Genomic DNA, 18490 nt, shown 5'->3' on the forward strand with positions numbered 1-18490 from the left:
ACGGAAAACAAGCACCCTATATATTAAAGCATTCGTCTGCAGAAAGTGCTTGACACATGAAGAATTCTCAGTCACGAATGGGTCATCAACAAGTGAATTAAGGAGCTTCATTAAAATTGGAGGACGCTTAAGTTTCGCCTCGAAGAGTGGAATGCAATAGCATTCAAAGATCCCTGACTGCTTCTCGCGCTTCCCGGTAATTGCAGCTCATGTAACACCAATGTTCACCAAGAAACCTTGGTGGCGTACGCTACGCATGAAGGCGAGCTTTCTGTATATAAACGTAGCGTCTTGCGTGAGCCGATCTCCTGTTACGGTTTCGGACGTTGAATATTTCAGTGTGAGAATATCTAACATACAAGGCATGTGCTGTCGATTTTTTTTATGTCATTTGTTTGCGGGCTGTCATTCTCGAAATTCCAAGGAATAACTTTAAGGTATGAGCAACATTGGTGATAAAACAATGGTTGGGCACGCGTGGTCCAAAATCATTTTTACCGAGAAGACGGCCGACCCTGAACGCGGGACGCGGACACCAGACTTTCTTCGACACGGGGCCCTTAACGCTTTCGCGTTAAAAACTGGCTAGTCATACTCCGCCATGTATCGCGTTCACTCACGATTGTCCTAAGCGGAACCCCTGGCTTGTGTGTTTTAGCCGTGAAGAAAACAGAAAGGACCTTGTTCTTACAAGTTCCAATGGATCATGAAAGTCTCGTGAGTTCCAAGTCATTGCTCGGAGCTACATTCTTACTTTTCACTTTTGTTTCAGTGGCTTCTTTCAAGATATTCTTCTACACCGCTTGTCTTGCCTTCTAGTTCAGCATATCCGCGGGCATTGCCGCGGATTAATTAAGCCACCGCTTTTATCGGCCTGAAGTAGGCAAAGGTTGTAGCGCTTGTGGAAGGTCCCTATAACCGCTGTAAGATCCTTGAGGTGGTCAAAAGAAAGCTCGTCGATGGTTCCGGAAAGAGCATCCATGCCCTCTTGTAAGCAGCTGTCGCTGTCTTCCACGTCTACTTTCCCGGTAACTCGTCTGTTCATGGCTAACAACTCGGGAGCCGGCAGAGATGGTTGGTAGCTAAATTTCGGCCCTTCTCACAATACATGCGGAGTGCACACATATCTTGTCCTCATTGAATGCCGTAGTGAGGCTTCCTCTCGACGAAACCTCCTTGTTACGCAGGGCTCATGTGGCAGAAATCAAAGGGATACAAAGGGAGCCCAGATGTGCGATTTTGTGACTTGATTGCTTTGTTTTGGTACTTTGAATTTAGAGAGATCTGAGAGTCCTGCGTACGAAAGATCGTCAGCTTCGTAATTTCCAGCAATGCCAATGTGAGCGGCGATCTACTGTAACTTTGGATTGAAGTCTTTCTCCTCGAGGTCTTTCACGAATGACAGGGACTTGCGTGGGAACTTGCTTAATGGTAAACTGCGACAAAGCTGTTGCAATGCCGCCTTCGATTCCTTGAGGAGTACGGCATCTTTGTGCAGGCAGAGTTTCTAGCTTTCGTAAGGCAGCAACTAATGCCGCACCCCCGACAACTGTTCAGCCCACACGATCCAGCCGGCCAGACCATGTAGCTTTCAAAGAGGTCATACAAAACGCAGCTGCGCATGGGTCTGCCATAAGGACAATATGCCTGCATTGTGTGGGGCCCGTCCAATTCTATGCGAATTAAAGCACTGAAGCGAATGTAATCCAATGCACAACATATGTTCTCGGCCAGTACAGCCTGTACGACAGCGCAGCAAATATCTAGAAAGAGCCAGGCTTGGCTCCTCTTGGCGAACGCCGGAAGAATATTCGCTTGAAACTCTTATATACAATTATAATAACGAAACCGGAATCGTGGCCCCGTCGGGCTTATGCCCATCTCATTACATATCTGCCCGAGGAGTACACGCGTTCAGATTTCAGCAGTACTTGCCCAGGACTGATATTTTTATATTTTCTTTCTTTCCGAGGGTCATTAAGGAATAGAAATCGCAAGCCGTAATTCTGCTTTATATCCCCTGAAATAAATTGTGCTGAAGCTGAGAGATTTAACTGAATAAAAAGTAAAGGAACGATTTCAGCTTTTCACGGTAAAGGTAAGGAAAAAGTTAACTCGCCATTCCGGCTCCCCGAAACTGGATGTCCAGCAAAGCTGTTAAAAACCACCACTACAACTGCTCAGCAGAGGGGGGGGGGGGGGCAGGGGGGGGGGAGGGCACGTAATGCTTTATTGCTTTAGAGTAATGATAGTAATGGGAGTAATTGTAACTTTGGCAGCGCGCAGCCGCTGGTCATATTGCCGTTTCTATTCCCTTTGCCACTCCTCGTGTTCATGCTGCTCCCCGGGAGTCCTAGCTGTGCGTTGCCTACTTATAGCGGTGCTGCAACGACAACAAAATCTGCTGCTACGCTCGTTCTATTATGTATGAAAGGCTAGTGACGTCACTCCCCATGTCGCAAGCTGCCGTCGCCGCGGCAGCTTGCACAACACTAATCTTTAACCGGGAAACGCATACGGGCAGTGCTACGTGCTTCGCATTGTTATCAGGGGCGCTATTCTGGACATCCCGCCATTTTCTTCGATGCGTGACGTAGGCGCGACGCAAACAAAATGGCGCTGGTGGCCCGGTTTTGCTTACGTAACGTGACGCCAACTTGACGTTTCGCCTAAGAAACTGAAATGAAGGCACTGAATGTAGCGTTATCGGTAAAGCAAAACAGTTTTCCTCCGCAGTAAAAATAAAGCAGCTATCTCAAAGCGTATGATTATTCTGTCGAAAACGCTTCTCGCTTCCGTCGTCTGCTGCGTACAAGCCGTCGTCTGCTTCAGTAGCTCGGATGCGTGTCCCTGGAAAATGGAATGAGTCATCGCATGTTGGCGCCAACGCGCTTGTTTTCTTTCTTGAGACAACATACGCGACCTACCAGTGGTGATGCGCGCACGTTCTAGGCCACGTTATCGCTATTTCGTGAAACGCAAGTGACTCAGCCCGACTCGGCTGGCTTAGAAACGGCCGAATATCACCGATAGCGTTGCGCGCGCCAGAGATATCCACTAGAGCGACGCAAGCGCCGGCGCTGCCATCTCTTGTTCATTTCGCTGGTTACTCGCACCGCGGGAGGGAACTTCAAGGCGCCGCCTTGCGTATATTTCTTTTTGTAAGTTAGAAAAAGGCCGTTGTAATAACTTTTGATTGTGCGAAAAGGCATTAATCTCGATTACAGTACAACTGCAGCAGTGAAAAGTGGACAACATTGCTGAAAGTTTGCTATATTCAACCAATATTATTTCGTATAAACGCGTTCTTTTAAAAAACGATGGCCCAAAACACAAATGCCAACACCACCCGAGAGCGATGCAAATACTATGAGCACGCGTTATGAACAAAAGATTTTCGTGGCGCCAAACGACGGGGAAAATGTGGCGATACGCATTCCTCTCGGCTGCCATTGCATATGGCTGCCCATTAGCATAATTCGCGCGGCTCGTCGCAGCAAAAATTATGGCGGAAAATCTCAGCAATGGCGGCCCTGCGAAACGTCACGCGTCGTCAAAATGACGTTTACGAAACAGCCCTTCCTGTGACGCTCCTCATGAGATATTCCTTCAGCCAATCAGGAAGCTGGCATGGCGCATATCTTGAATCGCCACCACATATTCGCGCAATTGCAGATGCATTGCACTGGCTTCTGCACGCTACCGCTCACATTCTTTTTGAAGCGCTAACATCACAATATATCTGCCAAGGACCAAAAAAATGTATTAGTCCATAACATTTGCAGCTCCACGTCACGTTTCGTCATCTTGATGAAAACGCAAAATTGCATTTTGCAATACTTCCGCTTCCCGGCACAAATTTTAAAACACGTGACCTCTCGACAGCCAATCAGAGAGTAAACATGGCGGATAATGGCGGCCGTGCAGCCGCCATGCGTGTCCAGAATAGAGCCCCAGGAGTGCCTTATCGTCAAAAACGTGGCTTAGATTCTTGTGTTGTGCTTCTTTAGTGAAAGGAATGCTGTGCTGTATGTTGTACGCGTGATAACAAAGAATGAGTGATGTTTTCGCTTCAATCACTGAAAGTTTGTCTTTAATCGCTGAAGGTATTTTTCTTCCGTGAGGAGGTGCCGCGAAAACCCCTGACCAACTAGAGGCTAACAGCGTCGCTGTAATACCGCGACTGCATTTTTGATTGCTTTTATCGGGCCTTATTTCGGTCATATGAACGGGAAACTCTGTTTCACTATCATATGAGAGCAACAGAGCACGTGAACTTGAAGCATGAAACAGAGTTTCACATTCATGAAAGTAAAAGGAGGAAAATACAGAAGTTCGGAAGGTTTGCTATTTTCCAGTTTAGTGAGCAGAAAAGAAAATTCATCTGTGCTCGTGATGAGGAGGAAGGATGTTTTACTACACCGGAGTACAAAAAAAAAAACCAGACCAACGATGTGTAACGCCAGAACGTTCTTTGTGCAACAATATATGTATTCTTAGAAATTATACATGAAGCATTTCGTATCTCTTGTGGCAAACGGCGGTTGTAAAAAACAGTTGCGATTCAAGCAATATGCGTAATTACAAAGCTATTATGATAGCAGCACGGCCTAACAGGCGTCCAAAATCACGTGTTGCACGTACTATAGAAGTACAAATGGCTACAGACCTAAGCTTTCACATGGTTTCACTGCTGAAACGTATGTTTCGTAACTAATCTGTTGAAATAACGCACACTGAGCTGAAGATTACCGAACACAAGGAATAACAGATGTTTCGACAGAGGTACAACAATTTCCGATCAATGTTTTGTGAGTATCGCGTTCGCTCTTGAAAACATCATTCAACAAACTGTAACAATTCACCGTTTAATTATTTTAACCACTGAGCTCTGCTACCAAGAAGCAGTCGGCAAATTATTTCATCTAAGCAGTGGCAACAAACACAGTTCAGCAAGAAAAATAAATGTGATGAACAGCACGGAAATGGTTGGGTTACAGTGGGAAATTGTAATCGGTTACTCAGTTGGTCTGCAATAGAAGACAGACTAAGCGCTGAGACCTTCAACGTTATACAATCACAGCGCTAACTCATAACTTTGCTCATGGACAGCCAGTTCCACGAGCTACTTCTGTTGACGAAACAACTGTTGACTAAGCAGCTTTCGGTGACATTTTGAGAAGTGATTTGCTGGTTATGATCGGTCATATAAATTGAGGATGACGCAACGAGCTATGTAAAGAAATGATGGAGGAATGAAAGAAGAATGACGGGTGTAACGTTAAGGGATAAGAAAAGAGCAGATTGGGTGAGGGAACAAACGCGAGTTAAGGACATCTTAGTTGAAATAAAGAAAAAGAAATGGGCATGGGCAGGACATGTAATAAGGAGGGAAGATAACCGATGGTCATTAAGAGTTACGGACTGGATTCCAAGGGAAGGGAAGCATAGCAGGGGGCGGCAGAAAGTTAGGTGGGCGGATGAGATCAAGAAGTTTGCAGGGACGACATGGCCCTAATTAGTTCATGACCGGGGTTGTTGGAGAAGTATGGGAGAGGCCTTTGCCCTGCAGTGGGCGCAACCATCCAATAACAAGTCTTCATAATCGAGGAAAACCTGTTTTGTGTTATAATAAAGCTAAAACAGCTCTTTACTCACTGTTTTAGTGGGAAGTGAATCATTTTTACAGACGATTCGACCGTTTCGACACTGTGTTGTTCTACACTGACACTACCACGTGACAATATCATCATTATACAAAATAACGTCAGCCAGTTCCTTCTGAACAATAAGCGACTCAACTGGTTGAAGCGCTTCGTCAGCCGTAGCTGCTAAACGAATTGCCCGAGCAGAGGCCTAGCGCCGCCAACATGTCGATTCACAGAAACACTCGGCAAAACTCGATACCCATTGAAAGGCGCACAGTCACCTGCATTATCGATAAGAAGACGAAGATATCGGTGAGGAGATGCCAGCTGCCCATTGTTCACGCAAGTGCCGTCACCATTCATAAATCCCAGGGTGGCACGGACAAAGAAGTCGTGTACTCCTACGCAAAGACGCGCGTGTAAATGTCATGTACGTGGCACTGAGTCGCGCTGCAAACATCAGCGGACTCTACCTCACCAATGTTCCCAGCGATTTCACATTCTACCATGGGAAGCCGAATCCAGATAGAACGCTAGCCGGTGAATTTCGTCACAAACTCGAAACCGTCCCCGCCAAGTGCTACGCCGTGAATGAGCAGCCTCACTACTTGTCGATCCCCCCGCTCAACGTTCGGTTCCCCACGGCGTATGCAAAAGACGTACATCACGATCACATTCTACGGCATGCATCTGTACTTTGCCTCGCGTAAACATGGATGAATTCCTAAACAGCCCCTCGAAATCATAAATTACAAATACTACTGCTGCGCTCGCAGAGACCACAACATAGCGGCAGCAGTGGCTATCTATTTGCGTACGCGTCTACCTGCAATACCCATCGAAGTCTTTGGTATACGTAAGACGAAGTTGGGGAACTGCGTGCCGCAAATTTGGACAACGGCTTGCTGGTAGTGGTGGCGTACTTCTCGCCTATAGTGCTCACCAAAGGCGCTGTGCACTTCCTACGCACTGCCATAACTGCACGTCCATCCCCACCAACGTTAGTAGCGGAGGACTTCAATGTAGACATAAAGACAAACAAGAACTTCCTACAACCTATGTGCGAAAACATCCCGTTCCTTTCCCTCGTAACTCTTCCCACTGCTGTGATGACCTCGCGATACACTTGCATATACCTCGTCTTTGAAAACCATGGCAGTGGTACAGCACGCCGACCACATATCCACCCATTTCTCTGACCATAATGCTTCCCCCATGACCTTCAAAGACTTGCAGAGTGGTGTTTCCTGAAGAAATAGTATGTCTGGAAAATAAATTGTCTGTAACTGTACGTACTACATAAATGCCTCTCTCAAGTTCTCTGCTTCAATATATCACGAAATGAATACACGGATAGAGCTGCGCTGAAATTTCGCTTTAAGAAGTATCGTGATCGTCGGTGATTTTTTTTGCCACCTTACATAATATAAACTGAGGCACAAGGTATAATAAGTAGTGCGTATATCTGGGCTGCAACATGTACAGGGTGTTTCACTTTATTTGAGACAAACATTAAAGATATTCAAATGATGCCCAGCTGGTCAGAACCAAAGTAATTTGCTTGGCATCCCTTGGAGATACTTAGATTATTTTTCGCATTCGGCCTCATAAGATAAATAGTCTTAATTAATGAACCAACTGTTCAAATACTATAATTAGATTAAAAGTAGCAACCAGAAAGGTGCTTCTCAATAAGGGCTACATAAGAATGTTTTTCCGAGCTTGAAAGTAGCCCGCGAATACACGCAAAGTACCTCGAGCGGCCAGTCGCGCGGCAATTTTGCATGCATTCACGGGCTTCTTTGCCAATCGGAAAGAGAGACATAATCTTTATTTATATAGCCGGCAGATTCGTGTGTGTGTGTATGTGGGGAGGGGAGGGGGTCGGGAGGTGGGGGGGAGGGGCTGCAACCCCGCCTAGCTGGTGGCCAGAAGCCCTTGAGCTCTAGTTTACGCTCGAAAAAACATTTTTATGTAGCAAGTACTGAGCAACAGAAAGCTGTATCGGGAGTTTGCATGTTGCTCTACGATTTTCTCATTGACACTTTTCATCGAATCATATTAATTGAAGAATCGGTTAATTAATTAAGCCAGTTATTTAATTGGGCGGAAAGCAAGGAATAATCTGAGTATCTTCTAGTGACGGCAAACAACAGTACCTTTGTTCTATTCAGCTGCGTGGCATTTGCAAATCTTTAAGGTTTGGCTCAAATTACGTGAAACACCCTGTATACAGGGTGCATACAGCCAAAATACACGCACTCGTTGCTGTTGTTTTTTCTTTTTGTTTTTTGCTGTTGTTGTTAGCTGTGAAATAAGGGCAATTACCCCACAGAAAGGGTCGGATATCCGAATACTCCAAAATACTCAGCATCGTATATGTGGCCCACCAATGCACCTTACTTGCGCAATACTGGCTGCACTCATCATTCACTCATCATGCACTCATCATTCACTCATCATGCACTCATCAGTTGCGGGATGATTCCACTATCAGAGTTCAAGCGTTAAGGTAATTTTTGGATCTTCGTTGCGTGTAGTGCACCAAAGACGTCAATAAAATCTGCTTCAATAGCAGGGTGCTCACTCTTACATTTCGCATATTGTTTCCACTCGTTCGTGTAACTGCTTAAAAAGTCTCGAGCTGGAGAACGAGTAAACTGGATCGCCAAGCGCTTGCAAGAGGCAGCTTTGAGGCACCATTGAAAAATCGTACCGCTACAAAGCGGGAAATAAATAGATAACTAAGTTCTTCTGCTTTCCAATATACCCGAGCATCAAACTTTTTGCAAGTAGAGCAGTTCGCTCGAACATTATTGCTTCGAAAGAATGCCAGTATTTTGGCATTTCTGTATGAGGTTGCGTCCGTTCTTCCGAACTGTCTTCTCTCTCGGCTGCACTTTGGCAAGGCTATTTCCGCACGTAGCGTGAAATTGCCTCTCAGACAGTTCCTGCCATGAGTGCATTTTTTTTTTTTGGTCTCTCGAAGCAAATGCCATGCATTGACGTCCCGCCTTAGCGTAGGCAAGTTTTCTATCGAGCCATTGAAGCGCCTTCTCTTTCGCTTTTCTTTTTCCTGCTGCAAGCTTTTAAACTACCATTGTAAATTCTTGCGTGAACCACATACCATCTCGCAATGTCCACCTCTACTTTCGGTTTAGAATTTTTTTTATTGCGACAAATTTGGGTTCGCTTTTAAACAGCAATCGATTTGTAACCTGCCTTTTCATGATCCAAACCTGTCGGCTAATAATCGCCCCGTTCGCATGTCATTCAATTCCTTTCCCCTGTTGAGCTCTTCTTTCCCTCTCGCGCTAGGTCACGTTGCCGCTTTTTAGCGAAGTTCGACAACGACGGCACGGAGTCCGCCTAAACAGAATCGCTCTAAAAAGAACACTTTAGTGCTTTTCCGCAGAAGCTCCGCAGTGAGAGGAGAAGCAATAGCCTTCAACATGCACATCAAGAAATACAGGCGTCTCCGTTTGCTGCCTTGAAATATTGCCCCAAGTGCTCTTTAGTTCGACAAGATTTAGCTACACTTTGCCAGTCAGCAGTACTTCTCAGCAATAGCAGTACTCGTAAGCAGCTCTTAGAAATTGATCTATAATAAAGACGTACGTAGCCCAACACAGTCAGACACAAGAAGTTGCCTCTCAGACAGTTCCTGCCATGAGTGCATCTATTTTTTTGGTCTCTCGAAGCAAATGCCATGCATTGACGTCCCGCCTTAGCGTAGGCAAGTTTTCTATCGAGCCATTGAAGCGCCTTCTCTTTCGCTTTTCTTTTTCTTGCTGCAAGCTTTTAAACCTTTTCAGTACCTTTTTAGCCCTTTCAGTGGGGTAATTGCCCTTATTTCACAGCTAACAAAAAAAAAAAAATAAGCAACGAGTGCATGTATTTTAAGCTGTATCGGGAGTTTTCATGTTGCTGTTTCACGTGGTCGCTAAAAAGCGACCACGTGACCTAGCGGGAGAGGGAAAGAAGAGCTCAACATGGGAAAGGAATTGAATGACATGCGAATGGGGCGATTACTAGCCGACAGGTTTGGATCATGAAAATGCACGTTACAAATAGATTGCTGTTTAAAAGCGAACCCAAACTTGCCGCAACAAAAATTTCTAAACCGAAAGTAAAGGTGGACATTGCGAGATGGATAAGGGCAATTACCCCACTGAAAGGGCTAAAAAGGCACTTCAGCAGCACTATACAAAGTTCCACAACACCCTCTATACACAGACGCAGCCACACGCCCACGTCGACCCGCTCCCACAGCATATGTGATAAACTCTCAACTCCGAGGAGTCGCGTCTGCCTTTTTCAATAATACTACCATTGTTGAAGCACAAGAAGCAGATATTTCCCTTGCCGCAGTCTCCAACCGAAGCAGTGAGGACACTATAATAATCACTGACTCGCAAGTTGTCTGTCACAATAATGTAACAGGACATATATTTGCCACAGACCAAACAATTCTTAATAAACACACTTCAATCGTCAAGCACCAGACCTTGAGCGATATGGAGCCCCGGGGTCGGCCACGAGTCCGCACAACCAGCGTATGCACAACCGTGCTTGTGTAGCCGTGCTTGTGCGTATGATGTAGCCCGAGCATATGTCACTCCGACATCGCAAAAAAGAGCCGACAGTCTGAACCCGAGATGGAGGCCATACTACTCCAATACAACCCAATGTAGCAGCATTATCGCCTCTGAAATCGTCTCTACCCGCTACCCCACAAATCCGTCACTCGCGAGGACGCAGTGGCATGGATACAGTTACAAAGTGATACGGTCCGACCCGTAAACCTGTACCATGCCAGGCACCCAACACTATAAACGTACGAATGCCCACATCCCAGGCATACGCATCGCTCTACCCCGCAATTTCGGAATGTGCCCGCATACCGACACTCCCTCCCTCCCCCCTTCTCCTACATCCAGCTCCAAACTCGAATAGTGGGGATCCGAGGTGTCCAGCTCGGACGCGTGTCACCGGTTGCAGCTGGTGCGGCGGCCCGGGAGGCAGCAAAAGCAGCAGAAGACCTTGACGGAGGGCGAAATGCTAAAACGATCGCGCACTTGGATTTAAGTATACGTTAATGAAACCCAGTTAGTTAGAACTAATCTGGAGTCCCCCACCACGACTAAACTCATGATGAGATCGCGGTTTTGGCACGTAAAATTTCTTAATTTGATGTTTTAATGTCTGTTTTAAACGAAGTATGAGATGTAGCACTACAGCAACACCAGACGCTTGATGGGAGCGGACGTTTTCTTGGCCGTATACAAAATTTCTTGGAGGTCCTGAGATCCCGCTCGCATGGATGTCTGCCCGCACTTCCTTCTTCGCCGGTAGCCGTGGCCGGCCGTTTAATGGGCGAGGAATTCCGCGTCTTGTACAGGAAAAGCAACGGCGATTGGTATAGCGCGTTTGTTGATATTGGCTCTGAGGTTATTCATTAACACGTGTAAGGCATACCTGAAGTGACACTGCTCTGCGGTAATTGTGGTTACTTCGTGCGCTATACATACCGGTGTGAACTCTACATATTGCATATCGAACCTTTTGGGTCAAACACCGACAACTACTACACACAGTAGTTGTCTCCTGAAGTGTATCGGCGTACGTCGTCGCATACAACGTGCACGCATTCAAGCGAGCCAAGACCTTAAACAGCCATCACCTATAACAGAAAAGAAAGAATAAAAAAATGCTACGACTGACGACATCCGTTGCGAACAAAACGTGAAAGGCTCGAGAAAGTGAGCCCGCGAATGTCGCGAGCACAAAGAGAAAATGAAGACGAAATTTTGCCAGTAGCAAAGATGGGAATTCGCAAAGCGATATGCCTTGGGGTTCCTTGTCTCAATGCAAAAGGGTGTGTTTGGTCCGTCATTTCGCGTTATTCAGCGCTCGCCAGCCATCCCTTCTTTCTGCTGGGGAGGAATGCGAATGCATTTTTTTTTGTTGATATGATATAAGGAGATGTTGGCGCGCAATTTAAGGCGCGGGCTACTCCTTATCTCTTGGTTGATTCCGTCATACATCATTCAGGGTTCACGGTTACATATCAAATAATCATTTCACACAAGCATAGTCTTCCTGTGCCATAGTCTTCCTGTGGAAACGTTGCTTTATGCGAATGCATTAATTAACGGTCGCGGAAGAAGTACTGAGCCGGCTTTGATTTGTACCCCTAACCTTGCACCTCCACACTTCCCACAAGTAAGGTTTTACTCCTCGTGCAGTTCCATATCAGATTTGAAGTTGGCCATTGAATCATCCGAATGGTATTCCGTGGACCAGATCTAGACGACAAGCCTTTGGTGCTTAGATAGGTGGGAATGTGATCACTCCCATGTGTCTCAATATCTTGAAACCACTTCACATATCTGGCGAGAGAGTTGGAGATGAAATCAAGGTCAAGGCAGCTGTCGTATGTCACGCCTCGAAGAAAGGTGGGGCTACCATCGTTCAGGAGAGTAAGGCCATAGTTGTAGGCTATGCTTGCTAATCTTCCTCTTCTTGCATTTGTCCTTGTACTTCCCCATGCTGGATGGTGTGCATTGAAATCTCCTATGATGACCCATGAGGTGGGACAAACACTCAAGATATCTGCTAATATTTTAGTGTCAAAATTGCTTGAAGGCGATATGTACACGCCTATGAGAGTAAACAAGAGTTTGTTCTTTTTAACTGTGATCCATATAACTTCGTACCCGGACAGTCTGATTGGTTGCGACAAGTTGGATTCACGAAATCTTACTCATTTCGCATTGGAGTGGCCGACAACGCTCTCTGCAATCCCTGTCTTTGCGAGAAGCTAGAACGCAGTCTGTGCGACTGTCCTGGATATAATGTTCAGTGACAGTCCCTGGCGTCCGTTCTAGTGCACCTTGACAATAGACCATTGTCGGTTGAAACGATTTTCACATGTCGCCGACAGAAGACATCACAGCTGAAGACGACGAAGGGACTACTTCGGTTTTTGAAAGAGACGGGCTTGGACAAGCGACCATGACAATGATATCGCGTACCACGTAAGAGTCAGGGACTGTAACTGATGATGTGTGTGTTGTGCTATGTGCTCTCTCTCTCTCTCTCTCCTTCCCATCTTTCATCCTCCCCATGCCGCTCCACTGTGTAGCGTAGCAAACCGGTTGAGCTAAACTGGTTAACCTCCCTGCCTTTCCTTCTCCACTTTTTCCTTTCTTCCTCCCTTGTGCATTTATTGAAATGTCTCGTAATTTTTTTATTATTATTTCGTGACATAGGCACATCTCAGCCAGTCGTCCACGTACGGCTGTTTTGTGTAAGCTTTCGTAGGCTGCTCGCTTTTAAAATGAATAGCAGTGTGCATCTTCTATGCATCTTGAAAAGTCATTGTTGTGTACAAAACTGCAAAGAAGGGCTCTTATCTCTCCATTCATAGAACATGCATGACCGCTGGGGGAGATTTTTTCTCTGGAGATAGCGTCCTCACAAACACACCTTATTTGTTTATTTATTTGCTTTTCTTCAGCTGTAAATTCCACATTCGATACCTTTGCACAGAAGATATGTGAATATAAGGAGGAATTTTGCTTCAATGTGTCGTTTTTGACTTCTTTTTTATTTTTAAGCCCCTTCAGTGTTTTACCGCATTGTCAGAGAAAGCAATTGTAGCATATGGGCTGCCGTAGATAAAAGTGTACGTAACACGTTTTTTTTCTTTCTTCTCGGTGTTAAAGGTGCGTAATCCCTTTAAAGGGTTGTAGACCCTTGTACTTTCCAAAAAAGCATGTTCAGGACACTATATAGCAGAAAGCCTATTCCAATATCCCAAGGACCATCTTCTTCATCGTGAAGAGTTTACTGCCACGCATGTGAATTTTTTAGAAGTGTTCCATAGCATCATTATCCTGTGCAATTTAAGAGACACGGAAACTAAATTTTCACTTTTATCTCTTTTTCACCAATTCGCAAGGCGCCATTACTATAATTGCTGTACATTACGTCGACTTCAAGGAAAAAAATTTTAGCTTTTGTCTTGTCAAACATTCTCTCCCAAGCTACCTTAGTTTACCACGAGGAGCTAGGTGTCCGTGTTGACCATACCACACAACAAAACGTGGTACGAAGAGCCCACCTGCGTGACGTTGGTTGCAGTAGTTTAAGATTACTGGAATACTGCCCTGTTCATGTCTCGCAGCTTTCTATTCCACAACAGTCCGAAGTTTAAACTTTCACAGTGGGCGTGAATTCACGCCCACTGTGGGAATTCCAAAATCCGTGTTTCCGCGAGTTCTGTCAGGAGACGGTAAGCTGCCGCCCTACAGGCTGGAACTTGAGCGACGAAATTCAAGACATTAATTGAGAATTATGCGTAAACCCAGCACGCATTGAGCTTTCAAAAAACGACTTTGGTGAATGACAGAATGCTTGTGAATTACTGTGATCTGTGCGCGCATCCACTTAAACGGATGACCGCGGTTTCTGCGGGTCATATCCAATATTTAGTGTTATCGCCCAGGTACTGCGAAAAGGGCATAGCTGATTCCTCACCAGAGAGGCTTTTCAGGAGCGCCCAAAGGCTTCGGGAGATGAAGGAGACCTTTGCATGACGGGCTCTCTTACGCTGCCGACAAATTATTTTCACTCACCCGCCGAGTCCGTAAACAAATCGCGTAGGCAAGGTTGTTTATTGTGCCTGTCGATGGGGGCCCCACGCGGACTCCTAATAGCCTGCAAAGCCAGGCTTTTTCCGAGTCGGCCTTGGTGCACATCGTTCTTTTTATTTTTTTATTGCTCTGTTTCCTCTGTATGCCTCTTTCGCCTCGCCGAAAAGCACGAATGAATACAGTGGCGTTATATAAGCACAGGAGCTAACCTTGCTTCACAGAGGGAACGAGTAGTGGCAGTCCATAGAGTGCCTATAGCGTTTTAGGACCTTTCAATAAAGTTGAGGGAAGATTACGAGTTTCCTGATACATGCACTCACACGATGATGTAATTTCTTTTCTTATTGCTATAAAGTGTTTCTATATAGCAATGAATATTGCTTGTATCGATGTCTCATTCACCGGAGCTCCCTCCTATTTCTTTGTAATTTGTATCGATGACAATAGGGTCATTTTATTCATGATCAGTCATAACCATATGATATAAATAGATAATTTTTTCGCTCATTTTATCATTATTGAGACCGTCATTTATTGGATTACAAATATTGTGTCATACCATATGATTCATGGCAAGTTAGTTTGCAAGGTGCTTCATTAGTGTAATGGGGGAAATTGCTCTTCCAAAAGACCTGCATCTTGGTACAAAAAAAAATAACAGTGAGCAAGTGGCTCGCGAAAGTACTGCATGACGCTTGAAGTAGCCAATTAGTCCGCATTCCTGGCAAACTGTCGTCCAACACGAGCATGACGATAGGTACGAAAGAGGGAATCCTCGAGTGCATTCAAGATATCTAAGTTTACGATTGGTTCTGCATGAACTGGTAAAGCAAGAACAGCAACGCGGTAGCACAAGTCGATGCAAGGAGGCCACGAAAAGAAGAGATTCAGCGCTGCTTCCAAATTAGCAATGGGCTGACAGTTTCTAACTTTGGGGCTCCCTGTGTAGTACTAATTTTGTATACAATTCTTTCTAAAACTGAAAATTGACATCATCGATAAATAAACTTGAAACTTGAATGAGCGCTGTTCAGTGAGACCAGAAGGAAATACTGAAAATTACGACAAGTATTTTTCCGGCTAAAGAAAAAAAAAAAGAGTTGCAGAGCTGAGCGATTCTTCTTTCTGTGAACTTATTTACTGCGACAGCGGCAGGCTATCACAGTGGACAACACCATATTTTCAAGGACAACTACGTCACTGCCATGTACGTTCGCTAAACGCACCCGAAGGTGCTTTCGCCAATGATAGAGGAGAGTTTGGTCACGTGTCGCAAAGATCGGTTCCCTGGCTCGAACACTACCAGATAGTGTTGCCCTCCTCCCATCAGGGGCGGCGGAACACACGGATTTGGCCCGAAGTATCGTGGAAGTTCTGCCTCGGCGCGGTCACGCCTTACCTTTCCCTTTTTGAGTCTGTCGCGATGCAAGTATTAACAGCCGCGTCGCGTTAACCAGATGGTGTCTGTGGGGACGTCGGCGGCGGTGTCTCACTCGGCGGTCTCGACTGTGCCAGTTTATGCTTAAATTAAAGCCGGCTAGCACACTAGGATCAAAGAGAAGAGCAGTAGTTTAAAGCAGAACGTTACAAAGCATTCCTTTACACTGAACTCTCATGGAATAAACAGGAAACTCAGTCCACCAAACGATTCGGCGCCCTCGAGATAGAGAAGAAAACCACCTATAGCCCGACCCACAGCCCTAACGCTTAAACATTTGCGTTACACGCTCTTAACCGCCTTCCGAGCTTTTAGTTGATATGAATAAATAATAATCAAAAGGGGAAGTAAGGAAAGGAAAGATACTTGCCGCCGGTGGAAGCCGAACTCTGAACCTTCGCATGATGCGCGCGACGCTGCATACAAAATAAGCTCATGTGGGCGGCTGTTCTTCCCTCTATATAGTCGGGTATCCGTGCAAGCGTTGTAAGCCTAGCTACCGGAATGTTAGCCAGCGCCACTAAGGTCAACGGCAGCGTATGTGGCACATCCTATGAACCAGGGCCGTCGCGTAGTACGGGAACTTAGGAAGATCAAACTGACCAACAGATCCTTGTATGCTTCCTCATGACGTCAAGGCTGCGAGATTGCAGGCCCTCGCCATGCAGTGTAGTGAGGAGAGGGGAGCCTAGAGGCTTGCTTTATCGTCAGGGACAACCAAATCAAGCCAACTATCAAGGGAAGGAAAACATAAGGAAAATGAACCTCGAAGCTGGATACCGCACAGGGTGCCACAGCTGCAGAACAGACTAATGCGTAATTTCTACACATCAGTAGGTGAAGCCACTGGCTAGCGTTTTTACAGCTGCTGCTTTGCACACTCCCAATAAATTCGGTTGTTCAACTTTGTAATCATATTGTGAATTATGTTAATGTGCAGTAGTGTAAAGAGGAGAGTGCTGAAACCAATTCCATCGGGTTGGGCCACCAGCATGAAAGGCAGCAAAGATCAGATAACGCGAATCATATTCTGCATAACAGCACAGTGTTATAGATCTTCAAAACTCACCAGGCGTTCAAAATACACTGTATTACACTGTAATCACTTCAGCTAGATGAACTTTTAAAAAAAGTATTTCATCTTTATGTCGTTTCTTTTTCTCTTCCGTTTCCTTTCTTTTTATTTTAACCTTTAGGCAAACATGCCGCTGCAGAGTTCAGAGAGAAAAACTTGCACCTAAAAGACGTGCCTTCAACTTTTCGTTTTGCCTGCCAATGCTCTGCGCAATTCCTTCGTCTATCACTTTTTAATTGTTCATTTATTTATGTTTATTGATTTTCGGCGTTTTCCAAGCAATGATATCCTGCGTCGCTCGGTCACGTTAGTTCGACAGACTAGCGAGCGAGAGGCTTAGGTGTGTTCGCCCGGCAAGACTATAAATTCCCCCACTTGCCACGTGACCTCCGAGAGTTCCTACGCGTGCCCTCTCCGAGAGTAAACATTTTGAGGAGCATAAATCAACGCTTTTGTTTTGGCATCTCGGTGTGGCACAGAACACCCTCTATAGTACCGTAGACACGCACTCGCTCTGTACTCGAAACCAAAAACAATATTGCAAGCGTGCACGCCGTCCGGTCACACCGTGACACCACACGTATACTTAGTCGCTGTCACAAAAACAGGGGAAAAAAATATATATGGTTGGCGAGTTCATTAGGAAGGCGTACCGCGTCAGCGCATACGTCGTATATATGCGCACGTGGCCAAGGTGTTGCCCGTGTCAAAATGCTGGCGCCATGCTGAACCGTCTCTTATTCGCCTCCTCCTCCCCTGTTGATCACTTCGAATCTACGTCCTTCCTTGAAACCTTTGCCATAAATACGTTTGTATTTATACACAAAAAAGTGAGGCATCTCGAACGGTAGATTCTAAAGCGCGTTTCCTTTCTTGGCCGACGTCACGATTCCAACGAAATCGCGTCTCGTCCGAAGGAATCACGAAGGCAACAAGGCAGACGCCGACCAAGATGAATTTATTGGTCGGTGAAGAAAACCCAAGGTGAACTTATTCATCTTGGTCTTTCGTTTCATTCACCTTTTCAGCTGTTGTCAAGACCCAGGACAGATGACGATTATATATCGCCACTTCAAAACTGCGTTTTGTAAAGCAAGCGTTACCCAGTTGTAGCTCTTACGCGTGCGATTTTTTCGCAGAAAAGTACTTTATAGCGCAATAAAGTACACCCTGGGCATGGGTGACGCAGCGCCTGCGGAGGGTGCAGCTGTGGCGCGTTATGGCATAGAGTCCTCACCGTTAGCCAGGTGCCCTTGTTTTACTTGGCGCTTACACCGTGCAAGCGAATGGGTTGTGATGGACTTCAGAACCCTACATCACATGACAAGGGGCGCTAGTGCACACCATCTGCCGACAACCTTTGCTAGGCTATAGATATATATAGGTCCACCTGCAGCAAGCAAAATTCTTCTTCCTTTGATAATCGAATAACTTTTTTTTTTCGTAGAAGCTGCAGCGACACTGTAGCCAGCGACACAAATACCATTCAGTCGTTCATTAAAACTTTATCATCCTGCATTTGACTAATATATTCGATCATCATATGCAGAGTTGGCTGGTACATGAATGAAAGCACTTCTGTCTTACATAGGTAATGCATGTAAAAGACCAGGGCCCGTATCCGCAAAACCTTCTCACGCTGAAAGCGTTCGTGCTAGCCAGTACTGAT

The 18490-nt window shown here is 45.7% G+C and overlaps 2 protein-coding genes and 1 pseudogene across 10 annotated transcripts in view; 2 read left to right on the plus strand and 1 right to left on the minus strand.

The window, feature by feature from the left end:
- Positions 1–18490, minus strand: part of LOC135902476 (uncharacterized) — an 867879-nt gene that overhangs the window by 586405 nt on the left and 262984 nt on the right. The window lies entirely within an intron of this gene.
- Positions 1–18490, plus strand: part of LOC135916969 (calcitonin gene-related peptide type 1 receptor-like) — a 333393-nt gene that overhangs the window by 161007 nt on the left and 153896 nt on the right. The window lies entirely within an intron of this gene.
- LOC139054985 (uncharacterized) lies at positions 5871–6899 on the plus strand (annotated as a pseudogene).

The sequence above is a fragment of the Dermacentor albipictus genome, chromosome 1, assembly GCF_038994185.2.
Source record: "Dermacentor albipictus isolate Rhodes 1998 colony chromosome 1, USDA_Dalb.pri_finalv2, whole genome shotgun sequence".
Taxonomy (NCBI): domain Eukaryota; kingdom Metazoa; phylum Arthropoda; class Arachnida; order Ixodida; family Ixodidae; genus Dermacentor; species Dermacentor albipictus.